Source organism: Rattus rattus, chromosome 6 (genome assembly GCF_011064425.1).
Source record: "Rattus rattus isolate New Zealand chromosome 6, Rrattus_CSIRO_v1, whole genome shotgun sequence".
NCBI lineage: Eukaryota > Metazoa > Chordata > Mammalia > Rodentia > Muridae > Rattus > Rattus rattus.
In genome coordinates this window covers 48,019,933-48,045,914 of record NC_046159.1, presented here as the reverse complement: position 1 = coordinate 48,045,914, position 25,982 = coordinate 48,019,933, and the positions used below count along the sequence as shown (strand labels likewise).

At 45.8% G+C, this 25,982-nt stretch overlaps 1 protein-coding gene across 10 annotated transcripts in view; it reads right to left on the bottom strand.

Moving 5' to 3' along the window:
- Positions 1-25,982, bottom strand: part of Foxp1 (forkhead box P1) — a 388,377-nt gene that overhangs the window by 101,253 nt on the left and 261,142 nt on the right. Inside the window, exon 1 of one of the 10 annotated variants that reach the window (XM_032906029.1) lies at positions 1,617-1,871. The exons of 8 other annotated variants lie outside the window; for them this stretch is intronic. The gene's annotated coding sequence lies outside the window, so the exon portion shown is untranslated. Of the gene's footprint in view, positions 1-1,108; positions 1,285-1,616; positions 1,872-25,982 lie in introns of those variants that run through there. One more of the 10 variants, XM_032906028.1, reaches the window with a different exon arrangement.

Below are 25,982 nucleotides of genomic sequence, written 5' to 3'. Positions count from 1 at the left end.
CAAACTACCAGCCTCTTCCTAAAGGTCCTCGGCTTCCCATCCCATTCTGGAAGGGGAGAAAAAAAGTCCCGTTTGCACTGACCATCTCGGTTCTGATAGTTGAGTAAGATACACTTAGGGCCAGTTCAGTTGAGAGTTCATGGTGACAAGCCTTCAGGCTCCTGCCCTTTCAAACCCCAAACCTTGCTTACTACTTTATGAACGTAGCCAAGTAAAGCCACAGTGGATGCGGATCTCCAACCTGCCGGAGTGCACGGCACAACCTGCCTGCCTGCCTGCCTGCCTGCTGAGGTGCTGGGCTCTCTCCTTCCTTTCCCTTCCTCCTTACCGTGGGTGCGAACTCCTTGAATATCAACAGCTAAGCTGCAAAGGCGCCTGGACAGACAGAAACAAACTACCAGAAGCAAAAGAAACCGCCACACTGGTTCCACTGAGACTGAAGGCTTCTCTTCTATTTCACACACACTCTAGGAGGGACAGGAATCACATACCCCAGGTGGATGTGCCCCCCGCCACACACACACACACACACACACACACACACACACACACACACACACACACACACACACACACACACACACACACACACACACACACCAGTGGTGTGGAGGGATGGCACCAAGAAATAGCCAAAAGGGCTTTACCAAAGTGGCTGCGTGAAGGCCACACCAGCGGAAAATGAAATGCCAACATCGGGGAAAGATGCAGAGGAAAAGAGAAATACACGCAGGACTTCCTCCAACTCCCAACTCCACGCAGGAACAGTTTTAAAAAAGAGACAAGAGAGCGCAACAGAGAGCAAGGGAGATCTGTGTCCAGGACCCACAGGCCTGGCTTCCCACCCTCCTGTTCCTCTCCGCTTCTACTTCCAGAGCGCAACTCCACTCCAAGTTGATCAACAGCGCCCGGGCTAGTGCCGGCGAACCTGAGAGTCAAGTTGAAGGCTGCGGGGCACCCCAGCCTTCCCTGCCGAGGTCCCCGGAACCCCGGGAAGCTGGCAGTGCATAGCCCGGGATGATGGGATGGGTTGGGGGAGAGGAGGAGGACGACGAAGACGAGGAGGAGGAAGCGAAGCGGGCAAAGACGGAGGAGGACCGGGACCAACCTGACACTCTCCATGTAGCCGCCAGGCGCGCGCAGCCGGCTCGGGGCGCCCGCGCGGGGCCGGGCTGGGTCCGGCGGCCTCGGTGCAGGCGGACTGCACGCGCAAGGGCGCTGGGGCTCAGGGCTGCCGCGCCGCGCCGCGCCCACCCGCCCCGCCTTGCTCCACCAATCACAACCCGCCTCTAAACACCCCGCGCCGCCGCTGCGCCCCACACAATGGGCTCCGCCCGCGCCCCGCGCCCCGGCCCCCTCCGCGCGCGGCAGGTGAAACCGACGCTCGGCCCCGCCGCCCGCCTTTTGTCTCCCCAGCAACTCCTCTTTAATTGCTGTTAACCCGGTGACCCCTCTCGGGCTGACGTCTGGGCCGGAGCCGGGCACCGCGCCGGGGCGCGCATCTCCTCTTCCCCCCACCCCCTTCTCTCTCTGTGCCCTGGGCCCCGCTGCCCAGCCGGCTTTGGGGAAAGGGCTTGTTTGTTTCCTCTTCGAAACTGACAAAGAGTTGTGCTAACCTTCCGGGACGCGGAGCAGGAGGGCCCCCCATGCGCCCTCCGCCAAGCAAGCCTACAGACTCAGCTGCTCCGAGCTACCGAACCGGCCCAAAGACAGGCTTGCCGGGCGCCAGGCTGTGCCTTTCCTCGAAAACCGGCCTCGGTGGAGAACTTTCACTTCACGTCGGTGGTGGGGCCCAGCCTTCATCTCCCTGCCACCCTTGCGGATCCAGAGGCCACCTCACAAAGTGTGCCTGTTGACGCAGGGAAGGAACCCCACATGGAGCTCCAAATAATTCACCACGCAACGTGCCTCTTCGCTACTTCCCCTCTAGAACGACAGCTGCCACACGTTTGCTAAGAAATAATTCTTGAAATTCCTTTCTTATTTATGCAACATCAGCCACAACAAAAGCGCCTCTCAACAGGCACTTTGAGATGACCTCGGTTAGAAACCCTCACTGCTTAGATGCTGAGAGCAAGAGCCGAAGGGCAGTTTTTTCCCCCTTTTAAAGTTACCAATAATGCTAAACTTTGTTGGCTCTAGTGTCAGGATTTAAGTGGCAGGTTAGCCTATACAAGGTATCAGCAGCTTCAGAAATCACTTCTCAATTATGCTATTTCTAAACTTAAAGAAAAACTTTCTGGTTTGTGTATTTAAAAACAAAACAAAACAACAAAACCAACCCACAAATTTTTATTATTTTCTTGAAAATAATCAGGAAACAGACTAGTGGAGTCAATGATTATTCATTTCTCAATAAAAACAATTTTAAAAAGCAACAAAGTATAACCCAGTACATTCCAAGACTTTTACTTAAAAGTTCTTTTCAATTTGAGGTGCATTAAATGTAGGTGGTTATAAACCAGAAAGCATATTGATACATTTCTAATCAAGAAATCGCCTGGACTTCAGTGAGGTCAGCAAGAGATAGACATCCATTCCCCACCCCGCCCCAGGAATCTGACAGGAAAATGCAAGAGCACCCCTTGCCTTCCCCTTCTATTCAGGTGTTAAATGGGTTCAGCACACACCATTCTCCACCCCAAAGTGTTTTGTGTCAGATAACAAAATTTTTAATGGTCTTTGTTTTTTCCAGGTCCTATAAATGCCACCCCACCCTTTCATGAATATTCAATAAAGAACCAGGGTGGCTTTTGAGGACCGGGGTTCGAGAAGGGCCTTGAATCTGCCTGAACACCCTAACCCCTCCATCAGTAGAATTCTTGAGTTTTAAAGAAACAGGGTGTTTCTTTCCAGAAGGGCAGGCAGAAGCCCCAAAGCAGGAAATGAAAATAGAGGAAGTTTTTCCCCAAACCAACACCCCTCAAAAAGTAGAAACAGCCATTTTGAAACACACAGTGATTTAAAAAAAAAAATTTAAATTAATTTGAGAGTTAACGAGTGTGAACAAAGCTGAGGTGAGCTTGAAATAAACGACGTGTTTCCTCCAGCCTGAGATCTGCAGGAGGCACCCATAAAACTCATGCATGCTTTGACAAGTAGGGCTTCCTCCACAAAGGTCAGTGTTTATCAGTTAAGAGTCTCCAGGAGCTTCCAAACAAAGAATAAACAAACAGGCAAACAACAACATTACAGACGCTTGGGACCCAGCTGTGGAGGCCGGTCTTACACGGAATAATTAAGGACTGACGCAATGCTCATGGTAACACAAGTGCTAAATTGCACAGTGGTGGCTGGGAGCACCATGGGACTGCAGAGCAGGAGGGAGCACGGAGAGGGCTGGGAAGGTCCCTTGGGGAAGCTGTATGTGGAAGGGCTGATGGATTGGAAAAGAGGATTCTAGACCAGACAGAGGGAAATGGCTTAGCAGACAGCCTGGTGGCCACCTGGAGCCCAGTCCGCCCTCTCCAAACAGATAGATGGCGCAGTGACTAGGAAGCTAGTGCTGGGGAAGGAATTTTACCACCAATGAGAAACCTGTGTTTCTCATTGAGCCTGGGACAACTGGGCTAATTCTGGGAATCCTAGGGTGGCCTCAAAAGGGTTTTGGCCCTGAGACTGGCATTCAGGGAGAGTTGCTACATTCTATGCCTTGAGGAAAATATAAAAATATCAAACCTTCCAGTAACAGAGAAGTCATAGTTACTGCCATTTTTAATTACCTCCAATGTGAGGTTGTTTTGGAAAGCTGGGACAAAAAAGACAAAGACAAAAAAAAAAAAAAAAAAAAAAAAAAAAAAAAGGAGGAAAAAAATAAGATTATTATTGTGGGGGCATGAGCTTCAGTTACTCAGTCCCAGGACTTGATGCATTTGTAACTTCAATGGAAATTGCCATCCTAGTTTTTGGAGGAAGAAACTGAGTTTTAGTAACGCACACTGGGAGCCAGGCTTTGGTGATCAACATGTCTGTAATAGCAGTACTTGGGAGGTAGAGTCAAGAGTTCACGGTTATTTTCAACTACGTAACAAGTTCCAGGCCAGCTTGGGCTCCATGACAATTTGTCTCAAAACAGAAAAACAAAAACAAATAAACAAAAACCCAGAAAGGCAGAGTGGTTTTGTTTCCCTGTGACTCAAGCATGCCTCACGCCACAGCTCTATAAAGCAAAGCAGACACTGGGTAATCGAAAAAGGGTGGGGGAGGGGGCGGGGGGGGCGAGTTTGATGATTACACAAACCGGATACCTGAGGTAGGGGTGGGGGTGGCTGATGTTTAAGGAAGAGTGAAGGAAACAATAAATACTGTACTTAAAAATATTTTTGATGCCCACATCCTAACACCCACAACAGACACAGTCTTGTTCAAACACCACATATTAAGAAACCTGTCAGTTGCTAAATGAGTCCATTGTGCAGCTGGCTGTGCACTTAAGAACAGATTACTATGATCCCATACCAAACTCTAACCACCAAATAATACACCTAGGACTTGAGCTGGGTATTCTGTTTGCTTTTGCAGAGCCTCCCAGCCTTCAACACAGAAGAAAAGTGAAAGGCTTCACTGCCTATTCTGAGTGGAGACAAGACGCATTAGAGGAGGAGGCAGAGGGAGCACCCTCTCATGACACTATTCGACATGTTGATGAATGGTGCCACAGCAGAGAGGTAGATACGGTCACGGGGCCTTGGCCCACGTGCTTCTCAGCATCTGCTTGCCCACAGCTGCTTGCATACAACTAGAGAAAGGACACCAGGATGGATCCAAAAACGAACTGTGTCCGAGAGGCCAAAATCTAATGCAAGTTCCTGGTCTTCTTCCAAACAATGCTTACATCAATATCCCCCGCCCTTTCCAACTAATTTAGTAGAGTAGCCAGAATATTATGACAGAATTAAAAAAAAAAAAATCTATCAAGTGTTTCTTTTACTGAAGCCAGGGGACAGAGATTTCAGGTCCTTCTCCAGCCAGCACCATGTCTGATGGATTGCTTCTTCAGAAGGAACTCCCCTATAGTATTCCTCCAAAGACCAGCAGCCAGGCCAGCCAATTAGTTACTAAATTGCAACCGCTATGTCCCTTTCCTGAGATTTGGACATGTGTCTCTAAGGAACCCCGTTTCTGTCTTGATTTAAGCAGTGCTTTTACTTAAAAATATAAATTAATACATCATCCATCTGCAGGGAGCTAGAGCAGGGAGCCTGCCTATCGATACTGTTTGTGTCGCTGTTACCTCTATGCTGACAGTGAAACTAATTATGTTGTTTTTCATCTGAGCCTATTAGTTTGGCCAAGGGAAAAGTCTCTGTTGCAGTGGAGGTTAAATTTCTCTTTATCACAGTCTCCAAATTGCCATTCACATCTTCCCTGATTGCAACACTTTATAATGCCCATATCAGGGAGTAATTTATATATGCATACACGGCATGGCATGTCAACATTCGGGGAGCTTATAGTGGGTGTGTGCGCTGCAGAAAACAGTTACCAAAATGAATTTAAAAAGTTTAAAAATTCTTCACCGAGACACTGTCTCAAAAGAAAAAGAGATAAAAAGAAATACCCTTCATGATACATGTGAAGGCATTCCTCAAACACCAAGATAAACAAAACCATCCAAAGGAAACAGCTACAATCTCTCCAAGCCCTGCATCTAATTGACTAATAAATTACCCTCTCTTGTTTATGATAAAACTATAATCTCTTGCTTCAGTATGATGTGAAATTTATTAGTGTGTTGCTTCTGCCATGGGGTTATAACAGATTACATAGATGTGTGTAAAATTCTCAAAATCATACATGTGTTAGGGCAGAAGAAAATCCCCCTTCCCATGGGCTTTATCCTTCAAATGGGGGTGGGGTGGGTGGGTAGTCAAGTTCATCCGCACCAAGTGGCATCATCATGCCCCTCCTAGTGACAGACATAGTGACAAGCACCTATGGCTCATCTGCATATTAACCCTGGGCAGGAAGCGTCACAACAAGAGGGCACTGAAGAGAAATGAAACGATGGCTCTTAGGGGAAATGACAGTCTTTTAAAAAAAATTTTAAGGTTTAATTACGTAGAAACTCGCTGATGCCAGATGAAGCCACTGACCACCTTTAGTGGAGCCAGCGTTTCAGAAGGTCTGTGGTGTGAGTGTGCCACAGGCAGGCGAAGAGGCAGGGGAGGCAGGTCCCATCTTGCCCTGGGAACAAAGCTCAGGGAATCCTCCTCCTGTGCCACGCCACCCTCCTCTGACCCTGAGTTGACACACCCTTGTGTCAAAACCTTCTTTACGCCTGCCCTCTGCTGGTAAGCCTGCCAGGATTAGGAAATTTCATCTATCTCAATTTATTCTGAAGACAACTTTTAAGAGCCAGGCAGGGAGATGTGTAAGGGTCTGAAATACAGAGAGTAGGAGGCTGAAGCAAAGTAGAGGAGGTGGGACAGGGGTACCAACAACGAAGTGTGGTGCTTTAAATGGTTGAACCTGCACCTGTCTCTTCTACTGCCTGCTGGCTCATGGCTCACGGCTCAGCAGTGCAAGCTTTATATTTTAGCTTGCCTAGGAGAGCAACCTGCATGGCTGCTGGGCACCCTGCCTTTTCTTGCTTAATCTCCAGGGAGAATATGTCAGCTCATTTCCAATAAAACACCTTCTTAGCAGTAATGGGCCACTGTTCCCGTTTCAATAGTCCCTGAGGTTTCATGATCTAGTATATTTAGCTGAGTCAAGTTCAAGTTTTCTTCTGGCATTTGGAGGACCCATAAAAGGAGGAGGGACCTGCTTTTGCCTGTCTGTAAGTGGAAAACAAAACAAAACAAAACAAAACCAAAAACCCAGCTTAACTTTTTTGAGTCAGTAGCTACAGAGGTGTTCTCCAAAGGGAAGCTGCTGTACTTAAGGCCCCATTCAGCTACCCAGCACTTGCAGGGCTCTGGCTTTTAGGGGGTAAATTTCCACAGTGGTGTGCTGAGGTTTAACAGTGCGACCCTGTTGGTGTCCATGGGAAGAGTGCGGCTTGTACAAATCCCTGCACAGCATTTCAAAAATATAACTCGGGGATGGGAAGACGAAGCTTAGCAGTTGCAACCTCCAAAGCATTCAGAAGTCATACTCCTGACAGCGCTTTAGATGCCGAGTAAATGCTCTTAGAAAGGACACCCAATCCGGCCGACAATAAATCTTACACCGGGGAAGCCCACACAGGGCCTCGGAATCCCCTCCAAAGATAATTGCCTTCCACACGGCGTGGCAAGGAAACCACTACATGGAAAGCGTTTTCTGCAGCCCAGAAGCTCCTGACAGCTTGCCTTTCTTTCCTTAATAGTCAGCGATCACAGGCACACAGACACTTAACACCCTACCTTTAAGAGCGGCCTAGCAAAGTGTAAGAGTCTATCTGTTTTAGACAGAGAAGTTAGAAGGCCTGCTCTGGGAGTGGGGGAAGGAAGCAGAGGCTGAAGAGAGAGGATTCCTTCAGAAACAGGAACATGGGAAGGGAATCTGAGGGGTATATTCTCATAGGCAACCTTGGATTCCTGAAACCAGTCTTTGAAGGCTCATGAAGTGTCCTGATAGTTCTCAGTCCAACAGGCACAGGAGGAGGCAGGCAAAGCTGTTATAATCCAAGGAGGCCTCAGTGAGTCTGGATCCTACCCCTGATATGGTCATGAATAAATACTGTGGCTTTGGGTAAGTCATTTCCATTCTTCAGGACATATTTCTCCCAGACAAAGAGAAGGATGGAAAAAGCATGGCCTAGCTGACTTTAATCTATAGACACTATCTGCTTATAGTTACAGCCCTATATAAAACAACCAGAAGATGGTTTAAGGATAGAAAGAGAGGTGGAAAGATGGTTCCGTTGCTAAGAGTCGTTGCTGCTCTTGCAGAGAACCTGGGTTAAGTTCCTGGCGCCTATGTGATTGTGCAAAGTCATGTGTGACTCCAGCTCCCTGGGACCTGATGCCCTCTTCTGGCTTCCTTGGGTACTCACATGGTTTATATTCATATATGTACACACACACACACACACACACACACACACACACACACACACACACACTGTGGTAAAGAACAAAGAGGCACCAGTTCAAGGCCATTCTTAACCCAGTGAATTTAAAGCTAGCCTGACAGTATGGACCTTGTCTCAAAACAAACAAGAACTAAAGGTAGCTTGATTTTAGAGTTTAACAATCACTACCAAGTCAACAGTGAGGCCGAGAAGAGCCACAAGAACAGAGTGTTGGAAACTTTCCACAGCCTTGACTGAGATTCTGGTCTGGAGAACAAATCCTGCTGTCTGGGCATGGTGGTGTGCACTAGCAGCCCCAAGAATAGGGAGGCTGAGGTAGGAGGCACACCTGGAGAAGTAACAAGCCCTGGTCACAAAGACGGACAAAACACAACCAAAAAAGGTGCAGGGGTGAGAGGGTGGCAGACACAAGGGAGGGATCTTATGAAATACCAGCAGTTGTGCTGCATGGAATAAGTCACAGTCGCACATTGCTTCATGACATGGTTGATTCTGCACAGATAAGGTCTCAAATACAGGCATGAGATGCCCTAATTTCCAGAATACAATTGTGCTGTTTGACCATGCAACTTCCCCCACCCCCACCCTTAACCACCTTGGCAGCTTGTGTCAATTGGCGAAGCCTCCTCCTGCCAGAATCATTTGTGAATTTCCTCCTGAGCCAGTCACCTGCCATCCTGGGAGCGGGTGAAAGGATAGGCTCACGAAGCTGGTACATGTTGGGGATGACAGGGTCGAAGCCTCACCTAAGGCTGGACCCCAGGGGAAATTCAGGAGTCGAATCACTGAGATGGTAGGTCCCTGTTGAGTCAAAGGTCTCTAAGAAAATGCACACAGAAAAAGTATGTAGTCCTGCCTGCTGGCCGATTATGTATTCTTTGCATTATTCCAAATGGCATTTCATTCTTCATGAGGAAAGGAGCAGATGAAGAAGCAGGAAGCTTTCAAGTCATATAGAACTTCCCTCTCTTCAAACAAATAAGGCATTGTGTCTGAACAAAGGAGGGATGTCTAATTGATCTTAATTAAATCCACTGATGTCCAATTTGTGAGATGGGTCAGGGCACATCTATGTAATGTCAAAACCCAACAGGCAGGACCTCTGGGACTGGAGGGCACCGTGGTTAAAGCTCGCCGGCACCCTCCACCATCAGTCAGCAGCCACCAGAGTCTACCCTGCTACTTCAGGGTCTTGCTCGTACTATCTCTCTACCTCATGAAAACCCAACCTCTTGATGGACTGGGGTGTATAGTCCAACCTCATCAGTGGCAATGGCTACTCCCAGGGCCAACCTTCCAATGGTGCCATCCCCTGCCATACCATTCTGTGAAACAGGACTCTTTCTGCTCCCACTGCCCTTGGAGACAGTGATTTAGAGTTATGACAAGAGAGACGTGGGTCTAAACTCCATAGTAGCTACTGGTTCCCAGTGAGTCACAGAAGTACGTTCCACACTAGAACCAATTATCTGCCTCACAGTGGATAGATGTTGTTACCTTCTGTTGTACAGGTGCTAAATTAATTGTGTTTCTGGACTTGAGAGCGCTGCTGTGAATGCCTGCAATGTTTGACAAGACCATAGTCCCTAGACACGGGTCTACGAGGCCTCTGAGGGGGCTGACTAAGAGAACTGTAACCCTCTGCAGTCACTCGGCTACGGCAGAGATGGGATTCGCTAGCCATTCTCTTCGCTAGGACTCCAGCTCTGCCACTGGACAACCTTGTGTTCACTGTAGAGCTCAGGCAACTCTGAGGCAAGAACAGTAGCAGCAACAACAGCAACAACAGCAACAACAACAACAACAGCAACAACAACAACCAGTCTTCAACAGAGAGGTGGTAGGAATCCCATAAAGACCTTATTGAAGCCAGGGATGAGAGTTATGTCTTGGGACCTTGGCAAAGAAATTAGCAAATTAACAGAGAAAGGGAAGGAGGAGCGGCGTGCGGCAACAGAAGGGAAGATAACCTCAGAGGTAATTATGGCAGCGTGTGATACATGCAGCCTTCCTGTAGCCCCTGTAACAGGGGTTATAATTCCTATAACTCACCAACAGAAAACTTTATAAAGTATGTATCGGTAGACCTACTTAACAGACAGATAAAGTGAGGCTCCAGGGGTTCAAGTTACTTATCCAGTATCTTATTGTTTGTAAGCGGAGACTTGGGACTTCAACGACCCATAATACCCTACTGGAGATGAGGCTAGAGCTAGGTGTAAGCATAAAAGAACAAAGGTGTTAGCCCTGTTTGAGTCCCCTAGAAGCAAAATGTGACCACAGACGATCAACTAACAGATACAAATTAATCCTAAAGCAGTAATGCTCTGGTATCATTTCTACATTTATACAAATGTACAGAGACAGCCCTCAAAGAGGCTAGCAGGATGAAGACTGAAGACGACCAAGGGTGTGAGCCAACTGGTTTGTACATTCCTTTGACTGGGGAGTATTTCACACTCCTCTGTTGTGAGACAGATATTGTGCCTCCACTCCTTTCAGTCCATTACTAGACATCAACCAGGGGCCACCAGTCACAGTCTGGATAGTGCCCAAGCTGTCCCAGTGGCACACATCTTAGACACAACAATGACCCAGCAGACTGTGCGGCACAGTGACCCTGGAAGGATATGGCTTGCTCCCCTTGCACATGCTGTTTCCTGACTATACTTCTGGTAAACATCTGATCTCTCCATGCCTCCCTTCCCTCAAACTTTACCCATTAGAGGCTTAGAGATGATGGGGGGTAGGTCACCACGTAGGGAGCTGTCACATTGAACTGCAACCCCATTGTTGTCACTGTCACCACACAGCACTTTCTCCTTCAGCTATAATGTATTTCCACAAACCGAAAGATGATTTTTAGTTCACTGGTCTTATTTTCCTAGGGAGGAGAATATCTCCCAACTTCCCAAATGTCCCCACGCAACAGCTCTTTCATGCAATGAAAGAAGCCACCTGTTGTTTTGCGTCTGAAATGTAAGGTAACTGGAAAAAGAAACATCACCCTGAAGGTAGCATGGCTACCTTGATTGAACACTCGGGTGACCAGGCGTGCAACATCCGCCAGCTAGAGCACCTCCTGGATGAGCCAGAGGTATGTCACAGTCTGGTAAAGATCAAGCCTAAAGATCTAAATTTTCAGAACCTCTGGCCTATTTTCCAACATTTTTCTTTCTGTTATCTCACAATGTGCATACAGAGCGTGTCTCTAGAAAAGAGAACCTTCCATGGAGGCTCAGCCACTTGGTTCTCCAGAGGGCTCAGCGTGTACCCTCACAGCACTGTGGTTCAATGGCCCAACAAACTAATGGTTCAGATGCTCTGTAACGTTTCTAACCTAACATACTTCACGACGTGAAAAGTGGGATCCGCCCAGTGACCTCAGGCCAGTGGGGACGGCCCTTCTCGGTCATGTTTATTTGCCTAGTAAACACCAAGTGGACACGCTGGGATCCTAGCAGAGGGGCTCTTTCCTGGACCTCGAGGACAAGGGACATTTTGAAATGAGACAAAGGTCAGGCTGAATATTAAAAGGGTGGTGCAAGGCTCAGCAAGTTCCATGGGCAGGCTGGGAAGGCATTCGGACCATAAAAACAGTACACACAGACATCACACAGTAGATGACGTGAGCCCAAACACACGGAAATGTGGCGACCTGGCACGGTTGGCCACTGAAATCCATCTTCTAACAGGATCCTTGGGACACTGAAAAGCTTTTCTTTTCCTTCGACCTTCTGTTGTATTCGCTGAATCTAAGTTTTATCTATTTCCTGCCTCACTCCCCAGGTCTCTCATCTACCTCATTTCCATGAGGCCACGGTCTCATGGCCATGTTCTCAGCTTGGCCTGACACACACCTATTGCTTCCCCAAAGCCAGCAGTCTGACCTTCTGTATGCTGCCTTGCTGTGCTTGCAAACTGTGGTTTCTGAGCTTCCAAGTAGGAGATTTTGATTTAGTGGATCTGCAATGAACCGCTAAATTCTTTAGGTGGCTAGTCTGAGATCCAAGGGGGGAAGGGGGGGACGGTAGAAACCACCGGCATGAACTGAATGAGAATACACTCAAGGGTTAGAGATGTTGGTTTCCAACAAGTTCAAGTGGCTCCAAATCGGATGCAGGTAGACTATTGCTCAATTAAATACCACAGAAGTTTGGGGGCCTCTTATTCAAGTAGAAGCAACTTCCAAAGCACTATGGACAGAGTGACGATTTGTTTAGAATCTATGGGAAAGAACAGGGCCCTGACAAACAACTGCAGTCAGGGAAGCACTGACCGTTCAGATAGCTCTCAAACTCCACAGTGCTGCTGGACCCTCTAGCCGTGCGTGCAGCCTAGTTTTCTTTAACGTACCTTCTCATGAGGCTTCTTGCTTACGCATCTTACTCAACCGTTTCTAATAAACTAACGGGCATGAGGAAGGCAAAGGCAGTCAAAGATCTGTCTATAACTTGAATGTTGAAGAGTAAGAGAAAGAAGTCCAGACTAAACAACAACAACGACGACGACAATAACCACCACCACACACTTTATTGGGCAAACATGTCTTTCCAGTGTGAAGATGAAGACACACAGTAAAAGAGGCCTCAGACCTACCTATCTCCCCATCCATGGCACAGACCTAAAAGTGGTACCATGTTCCTGACTCCCTAGCTTCTCGGCGAATGCCAAAGAATGTCCTGCATCAGGGCCTCACCAACTACCAGATGAACAGGCGAACCTACACGCAAAGGACAAACAAATGAATTGATGCTTTCTCTGTTTCCTTCTCTTTCTGGGACAGGGTCTCACTGTGTTAGCCCTGCCTGGCCTAAAAGTCAGGCTGGCCTCTATCTGTCTCCCAAGTGAGATGTGTGCCATCACAACCAGATTGTGTGTGCGTGTGGGTGTGTGTGTGTGTATGTGTGCATTTATATGAGTGTATATGTGTGTGATTATGTCTATGTGAGTGTGTGTGGGTAAATGAGTGTATGTGGTATATGTGTGTGCGCAAGTATGTTTTTGTGAGCATAAAAATGTGGTATGTGTATATATATGTGGGTATGTAAGAGTGTGTTTATAATGGGTTTATGTGTATGTGTGTGAGTATAATGTATGTGTATGTATGTATGAGCATGTATAAATGTGTATGTACATGTGTGTATGTATGTGTGTCCGTGTATGTATGTGTGTGTTAGCTTGTTTGTATGTATATGTGTGTTTATTATTTTCTCATACAAATGTTTTTTCTGAACTAAAAGCTCAAAAAGTTAAATTTGTGACTTTCCCTTCCTTTGCCTATAAGACTATATCACAGCTATGAGGAAAATGAAACCAAGTACTTGCCAAATAGAGCATCATCTCTGCACATGATGTGAACACTTCATGTAAGAGAAACAGACCACCGTTGCCATACTAGGCAAAATCTTGCTGATGACAATATATAAGTAAGTGATATCAAATACAGAAATGCACAAATGTGCACAGGACTCATGTCCAGCTTCTTTTGAAGTTTAAAAACAAAACATCTAACAGAAATAGCCCACAGTTTAACCAAGAATGGAGTGTACAGCCCTAAAGTGCCCTTGAATGACTGAGACCAACACACTGTACCTACAGAAGGTAGGCAACTACTAGTGTCTTTGAAACACTCCCACTTCCATTGTTCAGACTAGTTTAGTCTAAGAGAAAGAATCCAGCTGGGCACAGGAGCACACTCAGTAGTTGCTGAGTAAGGGAGGTGAATGGGGAGTTCAAGACCTGTCTGAACTACACAGTAATAGACTGTCTAAAGCATAAAAGCTATTAAGCAAAACACACACACTCACTCACATATACTCATACACACATGCACATGCACACACACACACACACACACACACTCTCACATATACTCATACACACATGCACATGCACACACACACATCAACACAGGCTGGAATATACAGCTCAAGTGTTCCTAGTAACACAATATTGTGAAATAAGATTTGTATTATCCAAGGAGGCTCAGTAGTATTAGCAGCAGCAGCAGCAACAACAACAACAAACAACAACAACAACATCATACACTATTTAAAGAGAAAGAAAGTAGGCATTGACCCTCTGTAGGAACACTGTAGCCCGCATTGCCCCAGAGCCACTCAGCAGTCCCAGAGAGCAGGCAACTTGACTTTTCCCTTGCAGAGCCAAAGACTCAGGAGTGCCCCGATCTCTGCCTCTCATTAGGTACTTGGTAAGCTGGGTTTCACGTGCCTTCCTTCATTGCTGGAGTGTCCAGCAATAAGGGTAGGGGTCCAGAAGCCCTCTGTCTAGTTCAGAAGAGGGCCGGAGGATTGGCCCCTCATTATTCTATTAGCCAGCCTAAGGTCAGCAGGGGCCCCCAACCCCTGCTAGGCCCAATTGGTTCCTGCTGGTTTGACAATCATTCCTTGACTAATTGCCACATGAACTGAACTGCTACCTTGGAGTTCTTTACTCTGTGCCTGGATCATGGTATGGGCTTGCATTTGTTCCCATTAAAGGCCTTTTTCATTCTGATCTACAATTTCAGCCTGCTGAGACCTTTAAAAAATTCTTTATTTCACAAAATTAACTCTTCACCCTCCTCCTTCAATAAGACAATTTCTGTTTTTTCCTATCTTCTCTTAATTTCTTTAATTACTGAAACCCATTTCTAAATTTGTCTGTCCCAGTATTTCACAGATCTAAACTGGAGTGCTACTGTTATTAACTGGCCATTAGGACGAGCTTTTTCAAGTCAGGGATTTTTTTCACACGCACGTCCTGTTCCAATCTGAAAGGACCTAGATAGGCCGCCTCATCAGGTATACATCACAGTGCCTTGCACTTCATAAACACTGTTTGCTTTGCGCCAGGGTCTCAATATGTAGAACAGGCTGGCCTAGAATTCATAGTAATCCACCTGCCTCTGCCCCTCCGGAGGGGTGGGACTAAAGGCATGCTCCACCACGCCTGGCCTGCTTGTTTGTTTTAAATGTGTACTCGCATGCAGAAGTGTGTGGAAGCCAGAGGACAGCCCCAGACAGCATCCTTAAGAATACCATTTTTCTCTTGAGAGTGTCTCACATTGGCCTGGAGCCCACTGAGGATGTTTGGATGACAGATCGGTGAGCCCTGGGGAATCCCCACGACTGGGACGATGGGGCTTGTGCTACCACATCTATGTCCTAGGGACAAAATGCAGGTCCCCAACTTTTCAAGGCAAGCACTTAGACTGAGCCATCTCCCCCTGCACCTAAACTGTCTCTTAAAAATGTGTAAATGGGGGAGCACACTCAGTCCGTGCCACAACCCCATAATGACTTGTATGGACGAAAATGCCTGTGTCTATGTATGAGGATGAATCTTAAGACTCATACGGAGTTGGAACAAATGTCATGGACCACGCCTGTGTAAGGTGAAAGTGTACAAGAGACACACGGTGACATCCCTTTAGAGCAGGGGTTCTAACCCGCTCGTCCTTGGGGGCCATAGCGCTCCAATCATCGCTCCTCTCCGCCTTCTGTTTCTCCTTCCTGCAAAAACAAATGTGGCTACAGAAATTTCCAAATTAAAACCTGGCAATGCTTTCTATATTCTTGTTTCCTAAACCTATAAATCAAAACTGTCTAAACAGGTCATAAATGTTCCTCAGCCATATAATGGGGGAAGTTCTGATTTATGGGGCCGGTAGAATAATTTTAAATAATTACATAAGGGTTTTTCAAAAAAAATGCAATTAACACCTTTAGAAGTTTTTAAGTTTTTTTTTTTGAAATGAAAATGAATCTCTAGAGATGACTGTTCCCATACATAAAGATAGCCAGCAGGAAAAAAAAAGTAAAAATACAGCTTCAAGATGCAATTCTTTCCAAATGATCGGAAACAGGGCAGAGGAGTGGCTGTTTACAATGTGAGTTGTTTAGCATGACCACCCCCATAAACGTTCAGTTCTGTCGCATCACCACACGAGAGCAACGCACCCGTCACATGTCACTCATGAAGATCAGGAAGAAATCGTCACACAAACATCCTGCTTCTCTCCAGCCCCAGCTGATGCCCGGCTCCCTCTGGACTGGTTTGACACATCCTACCACACTGTCCTTTGGAACGCTCTGGAGCCTCCTACCTGCTCCTGCAAATCTGCCCAATGTTCTTTCCTTCCTCTTGATCTTCATTTGTGATTCATCTTTTCCTTCCAAATCCAAGGTCTACAAATGAAATCACTCCAAACAGCTTCCGTTAACCCTAACTCCTCTGGGTACCAGACCAGTCTTATCAGCGCTGGATTTCCCTTTCTCAGAATTAACAAGCAGTGTTAATTATGAATATTCAACGGACCAAGTTCCCAAGTTCACAGAAAACGGTCTTTCTGTCTGTCTGCTACTCCCAGTTTTTCATCCCACTAAAACGCTTGCCTGAGTTTTTAATCTCTGCAGTGATTTAAACCCTGAACGGAGTACAACAGATGACCTCAGATGAAACCTTTAAGAAATTATTCATTATTTCTTTGTGGTTTGCCTTTCTTCTCAATTTCTTCTGTATTAGAAGAGTGCCTTGCAAGCATGTGGACCTGAGTTCGGATCCCTGGAACACATGTAACAGTCAGAATGGTAGCTCTCTGATCTCAGAGAGCTACGCACCCATCACATGTCCCTACTGGGGGTAGGGAATGGAAGGTAGGGACAGGCAGATTTCTGGCTCCTACTGTCCAGCCTGCCTAGCTGAATCCATGAATGGGGAGCTCTAGGTTCAGTGAGAGACCTTGTCTCAAAAAATAAGGTAGGTCTGAAGATGTAGCTCAGGAGCAGATCATTTGCCTACAATATCTGAGGTGGCAGGTTCGATCCCTGACACTGATTAAAGATGAATAAGCAAAAAGCAATGGAAGAAGACGTCAGACATCAACTTCTGGCACGCACACATTCATGCATGCAGAGAGAGAGAGGGAGGGAGGGAGGATGGGAGGGAGGGAAAGAGGGAGAGAGAGAGGGAGAGAGGAAGGGAGGGAGGGGAGAGAGGGAGAGAGGGAGGGGAGAGAGATTGACAGACACAGAGAGACACAGAGATGCACACAGAGTGAGACAGGCAGACAAAAAGAGACAGAGAGACAGCTGGGGTCCATGCACACATATACGTCAATGAATAAGTAGAATATGACTGTCCTCTGGGGTTTTGCAGATCCCTGTGGAAAGGTGAAAATTATTCCTCCATTCCACAGTTCACCTGTGGTTCAAAGTATCTCCCCGACTCTTTCAAAACCCTGCACTAGCTCTCAGTGGCAACACAAAGAAATTCCACCGATGACCCTGACCGCGAGGATGAACACAAAGTCACAGAACCACAAACATTCTGAAAGCAAGAAGGCTGAGAAATCATCTGTACCTCACCCCCTCATTTTCCACACGAGGAAATGGGTGCCCAGGAAAGGGGACAGAGGAAAGGTCACGTCGCTAAATAGTAGTTGGCAGAACTGAGACCAGAACCCCAAACTCTTGACACCTAAATTAGGCACTCTTTCCATAGCGTCAAAACCACCCAAGGAAGACAAGGTCACAAGTTACCAGGAAGCTAAGATGATCAAACCCCAACAGGTAAACATTCTGTCACGACGGGGGACATGTACAGAGATAAATGAATAAACAAACCATCAGTGTTGACTGGAGTGGGTTGGGTTTCCCACTCTAACTATAAATTATGATTGAAACCTGCATATGAATACAATATATTAGCAGCACAAGACACTGAGATTCAAGCCATGGGTCGTGGTTACAAATACCTCATTTGTCTCAAAAGCCAGGTAACCCTATTTGGTTATTAATCGACACCTTAGCTGTAGTCTCATGTCACTGATACTTCAATTGATTGAATTTAAAATTAGAAAAACCCGGTTCCCTCATTATCTTAGCTGTATTTAAAGTGCTTAGCGCCCAAGGTAAATAATAACGACCGTCATTGGACAACGCAAACACAGAACTTCATTTCTGGACCAGTGAGATGGGCTAGCATGCTCCCATGCTGGGCAACCTGAGTTTGATAGACAGACTCCACATGGCGGTGGGAGAAAACAAACTGCTTCGAGTTATCTGCTGACCTCCACACATACATGTGCACTGAGAACATGTTTATCCGTGTAGAGAATCTTATCAGATACTACTGACAGTATAGAGCACAGTAGTCTGTGAAGTGGGTATCACACGGAAGCCACATAAAATGAATTAGAGGTCTGTGGAACAGTATGGCCTCACCCTTTAAGATAATAGGGGTGAGAAAACATATGTATAACACCCAACAGGAGCATTAAGATTTAAAAGAGAAGCTGAAGGGCCTTAATGGATAGTTCTACCTCTAAATTGGATCTATGCACTTTCAGGGGAGCCAACTCCATCCCGGGAGACCCAGGAGTGGGCATATCCTCCAGGCCCACCTGTCACTTTGTTCCCCTCTCCCATCCACAGGCCAACAGTATAGAGAAGCGATCCAAGCCATTCAATACACTCAGAGGCTTTTACTGAGATTACCGGGCAGGAGACCCAGTCTTCACCAAAAGGGCTACGAAGCTATACATAAGTGAGGTTCTGAGAGAGAACCAGCCAATCCAGAAAGGAAGCAGCAGAACAGAACAAGACAGCAGGGGCCAGTACTGAGGACATGCCCTGAGTGCGGGTTGTCTGAGGGCAGGCTAACCCTTGAACTTTCAGTCCTCTCCCCCCCCCACCCCCCACCCCCCACCCCTGTTCCTATCACATGCAGATCTGCACTGGGACCTCACATTTGCATGGAGAAAGCTGCTGACCGACTCAGGTGCCTCCTTTCACAAGGAGATCAGGAAGCAGTGAGAGTAGCCCGGGGAAGGACAGCAAGGTGAGGGCACTACACAGAAAGCACGTCTGCTAGCGCAGAGCTCTGTTCTTCTAGCATTCCTCTAGAAGGAATGTCTCTAAAACCCTGCCACATTCAACCAGTCCTGGACACATGCCAGGGACTGGGTCACCTGATTTCTTATCAATACAATATCATTTTAAAGTTCAATAAAGTATCCTCTATTCATTCATAAAATTCCCAGAATGCCTAGAAGACAACTTAGGGTCTGCAAGATCTTCAAATATCCCCAACACATACGTACACCAGGGCTCATGATGAAAGTCCAATTGCAGTGTCTTGTGGTCCAATGGGCCACTCTCAAAGTGTTTCTAAGTCTCATACTGTCGTTCATATGTACACACACACACACACACACACACACACACACACACACACACACACACACATTCTACACTAGCTCCTTTCAAGCTTGTTTCTCCCTTTGTGCTGAATCTGACATTTCAGTTTCTTTTCTGTTCTAGATCTACTATGCCAAATCATGACAATTATACTTTCATAGAGTCTGGCAATAAATGATTTAACAATCTGTTAGCAACTACTTTATTGTAATCCATACATTCTAGGGAATGCAGCTTTTCTTCGTGGTGGCCCCTTCCAAAAGCCATCTAACTGTATAAGTTGAGTTACCGAAATTCCTGCCTGAGAATAAACGCATTAAAATGCAGGATAGGTTATTCATGGATTAACCTTGTCTTAATGACGCTAGCAGTAATCTTCTACAGGCTTTGATTTCCTCCCTTTAAAATGAATCATTGCTTAAATGTACCCAATTTGGGCATAAAAGACCCACTCCCAACTAGTAGCCTATTTATTTCTTCTACTTGGTTATCTTGTTGAAATCGACTAATTCCAACGTTGCCATGTGTCCTGTTCTGCTCATCAGTGGCTCACAACTACTGTCCTCCATTTATTTCGTCTTTTTACTTCCCCACTAATATGTAGTTTTGCAAACCCTGTAGATGACGAGTAAAGGCTTTGGAGTCTCTCTGTCTAGCACTACTATTAGGTACCCAGATTGTCACCAAGTACCCAACTCATCATCACAGTTATCAGTGGCTTTGCTGAGAGAGTCGCACGTACTGGGAGGTCTACATTTTGTTTGGTCCTTCAATGATGGGTATCTAGATCCACTATGCCAAATCATGATAATTATACTTTCATAGAGTCTGGCAATAAATGATTTAACAATCTGTTAGCAACTACCTTATTGTAATCCATACATTCTAGGGAATGCACCAACAAACATAAAGCACTTAAGGCGTAACTCGTCTAAAGCAGTGGCAGGCCAGGGTGTTGGCATGAATCTGTATCTTCATCCTGGGCTAAGACTTCTTGTGTCTCAGTGGGGCAACTGTGAAACTGGAGCTATGCACACAGTTCAGAGTGGGTGTTATCTGTCAGAACTGTACTGTTTACAACCCCACACTTGAAGCCAGGGTTCCATATAAACAACTATCCTAGGGACAAGAGTATCTCAGTGCCTGGGAGACAGTGCCTATTGTCCTGGCTTATGCATCCTGACCTGTTGGTGAAGTCTGTTTTAAACAGATGTATGAGCCTTCCCTAAAAGGTCTCCTTTTCCCTTAATAGGACAGCACACAATACCAATGTCATTATTATGTAATGCATTTGAGAGAAAGCAAGGGGAGGACACATTTGATAAATGTGCTAATTTACTTATACGGAATCTGGAATTGTCATCTTCTCTAAGCTCCAGTGTCTCTGGCTGGTCAGGAGATAAAGGTTGCCTTCTGAGGTTGGAGATGCCAATCTCTACCCTCGCCAAGTCCATGACTGGCATGTGTGCAGAAACTCTAGCTCCATCTTGCCACATACTTTCTAGAAGCCCTCTATCCTGAAGCTTGAATAGCATCTCACATGACCCTGGGCTACAAACATCTACCCCAGAGCAAAACCCATTTGTGTAAAATTAAAAGCTATTTTCTTGGTTCATCACTTGCTTCTTACTTTCGAGCGTAACACATTCTGCCAGAATTACAGGCTACCTCTCTGCCCAGCACTGGGGCACAGAATCTATGTATGCACAACCATGGAGAATAAACACTACAGAAAAATAATGACTTCGAAAGCAGCGGGCACCCTATCAAACACGAGGTGCATGTGTGTTCACAGATGAAAATGAATGGCTGTTTACCCTCGAGGCCACAGAAGAAAAATGCAGTCACCTTTACAGTAAAATTCAGGTTCCCACTGAACATGCAAAACTAAGAAAGAGACAGCCATGAAACTCCAATAAAGCATCTTAGAGAGGACTGGATTTCTTTACCAGTGCTGAGCACATTTAAGAACGATACAGAGGCTGTGGAGACTGTCTTACACTGGTGCTTTGTCTCAAGGTAAGCACCTGAGAGAGATTCCCAATACCCACAATAAGTAAGAAAGTGAGGAAATAAATAAATAAATAAATAAATAAATAAATAAATAAATAAATAAATAAATAAATGAATGCAGGCATAGTGGCATATACTTATAATTTCTGTGCAGGATAGTAGGGAACCCTGGAGTCTACTTAACCTTTTTGTTAAATTCCAGGCCGATTGGGAAACATTGTTTAAAAGAGTAAGTGGGCAGCTGGGCGGTGGTCCTACAGACCTTTAATCCTGGTGCTCACAGCAAAGTCAAAAGTCCAGTGTTCACTATTGTGTGATTCACCAAAATAAACAGTACAGGGGGTTCCGCAGCACAGTGAAATATATGCAATCAAGGTCCAACTGTTTCGAGCACTCCTTGGATGCAACGAACAAAAGCCCACATTCCCTGTCAGAGCATCGCGGAGTGGCGAGAAGTCATCCTAAGTTTCCAGTCGAGAGATGCCACCAATATTGACAGAGCTTGTCAGCCTCCTACTGAAACTTCTGTGGTTTAGCACTTTGTCAAAACAGGATACTATTTAAATTAAAAATTTACTGATTCAAGTTGAAAAAAAAAATAAAACCAAAAGACTGCTTTGCTGTTTTTATAACCAAATTCGTGGGTGGGGAAACTCTGACCTTTTTTAAAATGTATTTTTTTTTAAATCAGTACCTTTTATGGCTCTACGAAGAGTCTATATTTAGAAGGCTAGTTTTGAGGGGGAGGAGGGTTCTTGGGCCAGATGACTATCACTTTCTATGAATTACTGTACATGGGCTCATCACATTATGCAAAAGCAATTCATGTGAAACAAACAAAAACACCTGTTTGCATACGAAAATGTTATAAAATCTTTGTGGGGAGAAAAAGGGGAAATACACAGAAAGCCAGCCACCGAATAATGAGGGTTCCACATGAATCTGATCGGCATGCAAAAGTTTTCCTTCCTTCCTCCCCACCTCCTCCTCTTTTGGGGGTGGGGGGATTAAGCCTGGATAGGAGAGTATGGTCATAAAGCAAAACAGCAGGACATGGTGGTGCAGATATGCAATTCCACCAGGTGAGACGTGAAGACAGGTAGGCTGTTGAGTTCCAAGGCAACCTGGGCGATCGAAGTGTGACTCTTGTATCAAAACAAGACAAAGAGAACTAGTGTTAGGAGTCAAGGATCTGGGGAGCAATGGGGTTTCCTACTGACACATAAAGAAGAAATTAAGTTCCCTTTGTCAATCTAAAATAAAACATTCTTTTCCGAATGCTCTCCTTCAAGGTCTCTACCCAAAGTCCCCAAGGTCATAGGGGCCTGCCATCACCATTGACGGTCCTTGGACTTTTAGCTTACCAATACAGCGTGCCATAAGAGCTGGCCTTGGGAGCTGACACAAACGACTCAGTGAATGAAGGCACTCTCTGCAAAGCCAGATGATGGCATGAAATCCATCCATGGGTCCCACATGGTGGAACGAGAGAACCAAGTCATGTAAGTTATCCTTGAACACAATAGTGGGATGGCGTGCCCCCAGCACAGGAAGTAAACGAACAACTGTTAAGAATAATTATTTCTAAAGAGAGACCGCAATCCTGAGTTGCTAAGATAACTCGGATAAGAAAGGGCTTGCCTTGTAAGCTTGAGGCCCAAGTCAGATCTCCAGAAGCTGTATTTAAAAAGCCAGGTGTGTGTTCTTACAATCCTGGTGGCTCGAGAAGAGTAAACAGACTCCCGAGGCTCTCTGACCAAATCTCTAAGTCTTGGGTCCCAAAGAGTGACCCTATCTCAAAAGAGCAAAGTCAGCAGACCCCAAGGAATAACATCTGTGCTTGTCTCCTTGCTCCCGCCTCCACCACCACCTCCAGACACACAAACGTACAGGAATGCAAGGTCCCCGAGGTCAGGGACCCTCTCTGCCTTGTCTATAGCTCTCCCTGGACTTCTGGTAGAAGAGTTAAACCAACAGATACCCAAAAATTCCTTAGATACTAAGTAGGGAATCTCACTACCATTCCACTGAAGTGACTCAGAAGACCCAAGTGTCCTTCACCTTTTACTTGCCTACCTAAGGACTGACATTGGCAAGACATCAAATGAATTCCTGCCTCAGAGGTAGCAAGGTAGACTTGCCTGTTTTGCACTGAAGTCACTTTGGGGCTGTCTTGGAAGATCTCAGGATTTGGGGAGTATGTAACTCGTCATGAAATCACTACAGAACCATGGAGGATTTGAAAAAGAAATCCAAGACATTAAATACTTGGCACAGTGTACCTCTCCTTTGGTCAATCGTCTTGTCAGTAGCAGGCAGATCTTCTAGTGAGGAGCACAATGCTTAACCGCTAGCCTTGAGCCAGCGGTTCTCACCAGGGCTTAGGCCATATGTTGGTCATTAACTGTTTTCTGGCCAGCACAGATGAGAGAAGCTTTGCAAGCTATAGCATCAGCTCATGTGGTGATGGTAAATAAGGCTGGTGAGAAGGTCAGGATTGGTAAACCAGCCTTCCAGACCAGACACCCAATGGGTACAATGAATGTGACTGCAACACTGGCATGAGAGTGGAAAGGCTAGGTTTGCTTGCAAACTGCTAGAGTGTGGGCGCATGTCTTCCAAAGACCCATGTGTTAAAGGCTTTTAAGTTTGGGGCAACTGGAGGGTGGCTCCTTATGAGGTGGGGCCTAAGGAGAAACTCTAGGTGGTTGAAACTTGAAGGGGACTATGGGATGCTCACCTCTTTTCACATGTCAGTCATGAAGGAATAGCTTGCTATGTTATGGACATCTGTGACACATTCACAGACCCCAAAGGAAGGGGACTCCCCAAATATGGGATGAAACTTTCACAACTATGAAACCCTCTCCCAATTTTGCTTGTTTTTGTTGTTAGACAGGGACTCACTATATAGCCCTGGCTGACCTGGAACTCATTGTGTACATCAAGCTAACTTCAAACTCACAGAGATCTGCTTGCCTTTGCTTACTAAGTGGTGGCATGAACTATATTTTGTACAGTATCATTTTTATCTTTATGTTAACTAGCTTAAGTATTGATTATGTGAAGGAGAGCGGATAATAAGAAGGCCTGAGTCAGGGGAAGCTAGATGCTGTTCCATGGAATCAGGCAAGCATCACAATGAAGAGGTCCACACCACCACACCACGGGAAGCTAGGGCCTTCTGCCAAAGGCCATGGGAATGAGCTATCTGAGAAGTGGAGGATCCATCCTGTCGCTGTAATCACACCCCAGTCTTAACTCAGCCTGTAATCTCAAGACAGAACCACTCAGAGATGTCAACCCCAAGCCTCAGGACTGTGCAACATACTAAGTGTTGGTATTGTTATTACAAGAAGTAAGGTCTGTGATAACTACCAACATATCAGAACCTTATAAGCAGGTTAGAGGTGGACCATCTGGCTTAGATAGACTGCTGGCATTGCAACGGCCTGCTACTTCATTTTTGCCCTCGAGGGTCACTGCTGCACATAGACAGAAAAGCTGAGCACTGTATCTCACAAGGTGGCTAGGGAAGTACACAGAATGTATACCAGGAGGTGTGACCACATAGGATGAAGAGTAAATGCTGGCCTGAGAAATAACAAAGATTGAAAGAAAGATAGATAGATAGATAGATAGATAGATAGATAGATAGATAGATAGATAGATAGATAGAGTCTTCAGCCTACCACACAGAGGGGAGGAACCTGTGCCATGCTCATCAGGACCAAGCTGTGGAGACTCTGCAAGCAGTTCTGGTGATTTTATTTCTGCGATTCTAGAGAAGCCACGAGTTGCAGTTTAATTGGAGATTTCCAGGTTCCTTAACCTTTACAACAAACCCTCGAAAATGTTAACCACTGTGTGTACAAGCAAAATGGTCTAGCCTGTGGGCCTATCCATTTGTAATCACTAAGACAGAATCAATTACTCAGCCTTAAATCTCTCAGCGGCTTTATTCCTATTATAAAGTAAATACCAACATCCACATTTCCCCCCGAGCAATTTCAGATCTTCTCTTATACTTCCTGCAAAGTTCCAAGCTCTGTTTTATTTTTCAAAAAGTATTGTTTTGTGTGTATCAAAGTTTGTCACGATCGTTGTTATGGAACACAAGCCCTGTTTTCATAAATGGAGTAAATAATGTGGTAATGCAGAAGTGAAAGAATGGATGCCCTGCAGGTGCAACGAGAACTCCCTGAAGGGGAAAATGTCACAGGGCAGCGAAGAGTGACATTTCACTCAGTTCCCAAGAAAAGACAGTCAACTCTGACTAGACGGCCTTATGATAAGAGGTCCACAGGCCACATTTCCCTTCCACGAACAGCAAGGCCTCAGAAAAGTAGAATGCAAAAAGAAAATCAGATCACCCCCTAGTCACTAGCTCTATCTATATGAGGAGAGAAAATCAGTGTATAATTTGCACCTCAGAGGAGGGGCTTAGGAGACAGCAAGGGGATAGTCAGAGGTAGATAAAGCATCCACGTAGGTCATTTTTCTTTGGTTGTACAATCTCCAGATTATGTGGCATAGGTGAGTGATCTGGGCCTGATAACACAATAATGGCCATGCTAAACAGAACTGACTCTAAGACAGATGTTGGGTGGTCCACAGCTCCTATCCGGATGCTGAAGACTGAAGACTTCCCAGTTGTGTAATATTCCCGCTGTACAGCTTGACGTAAGATCTCACGATCAACATCGAGAGAGAGAGAGAGAGAGAGAGAGAGAGAGAGAGAGAGA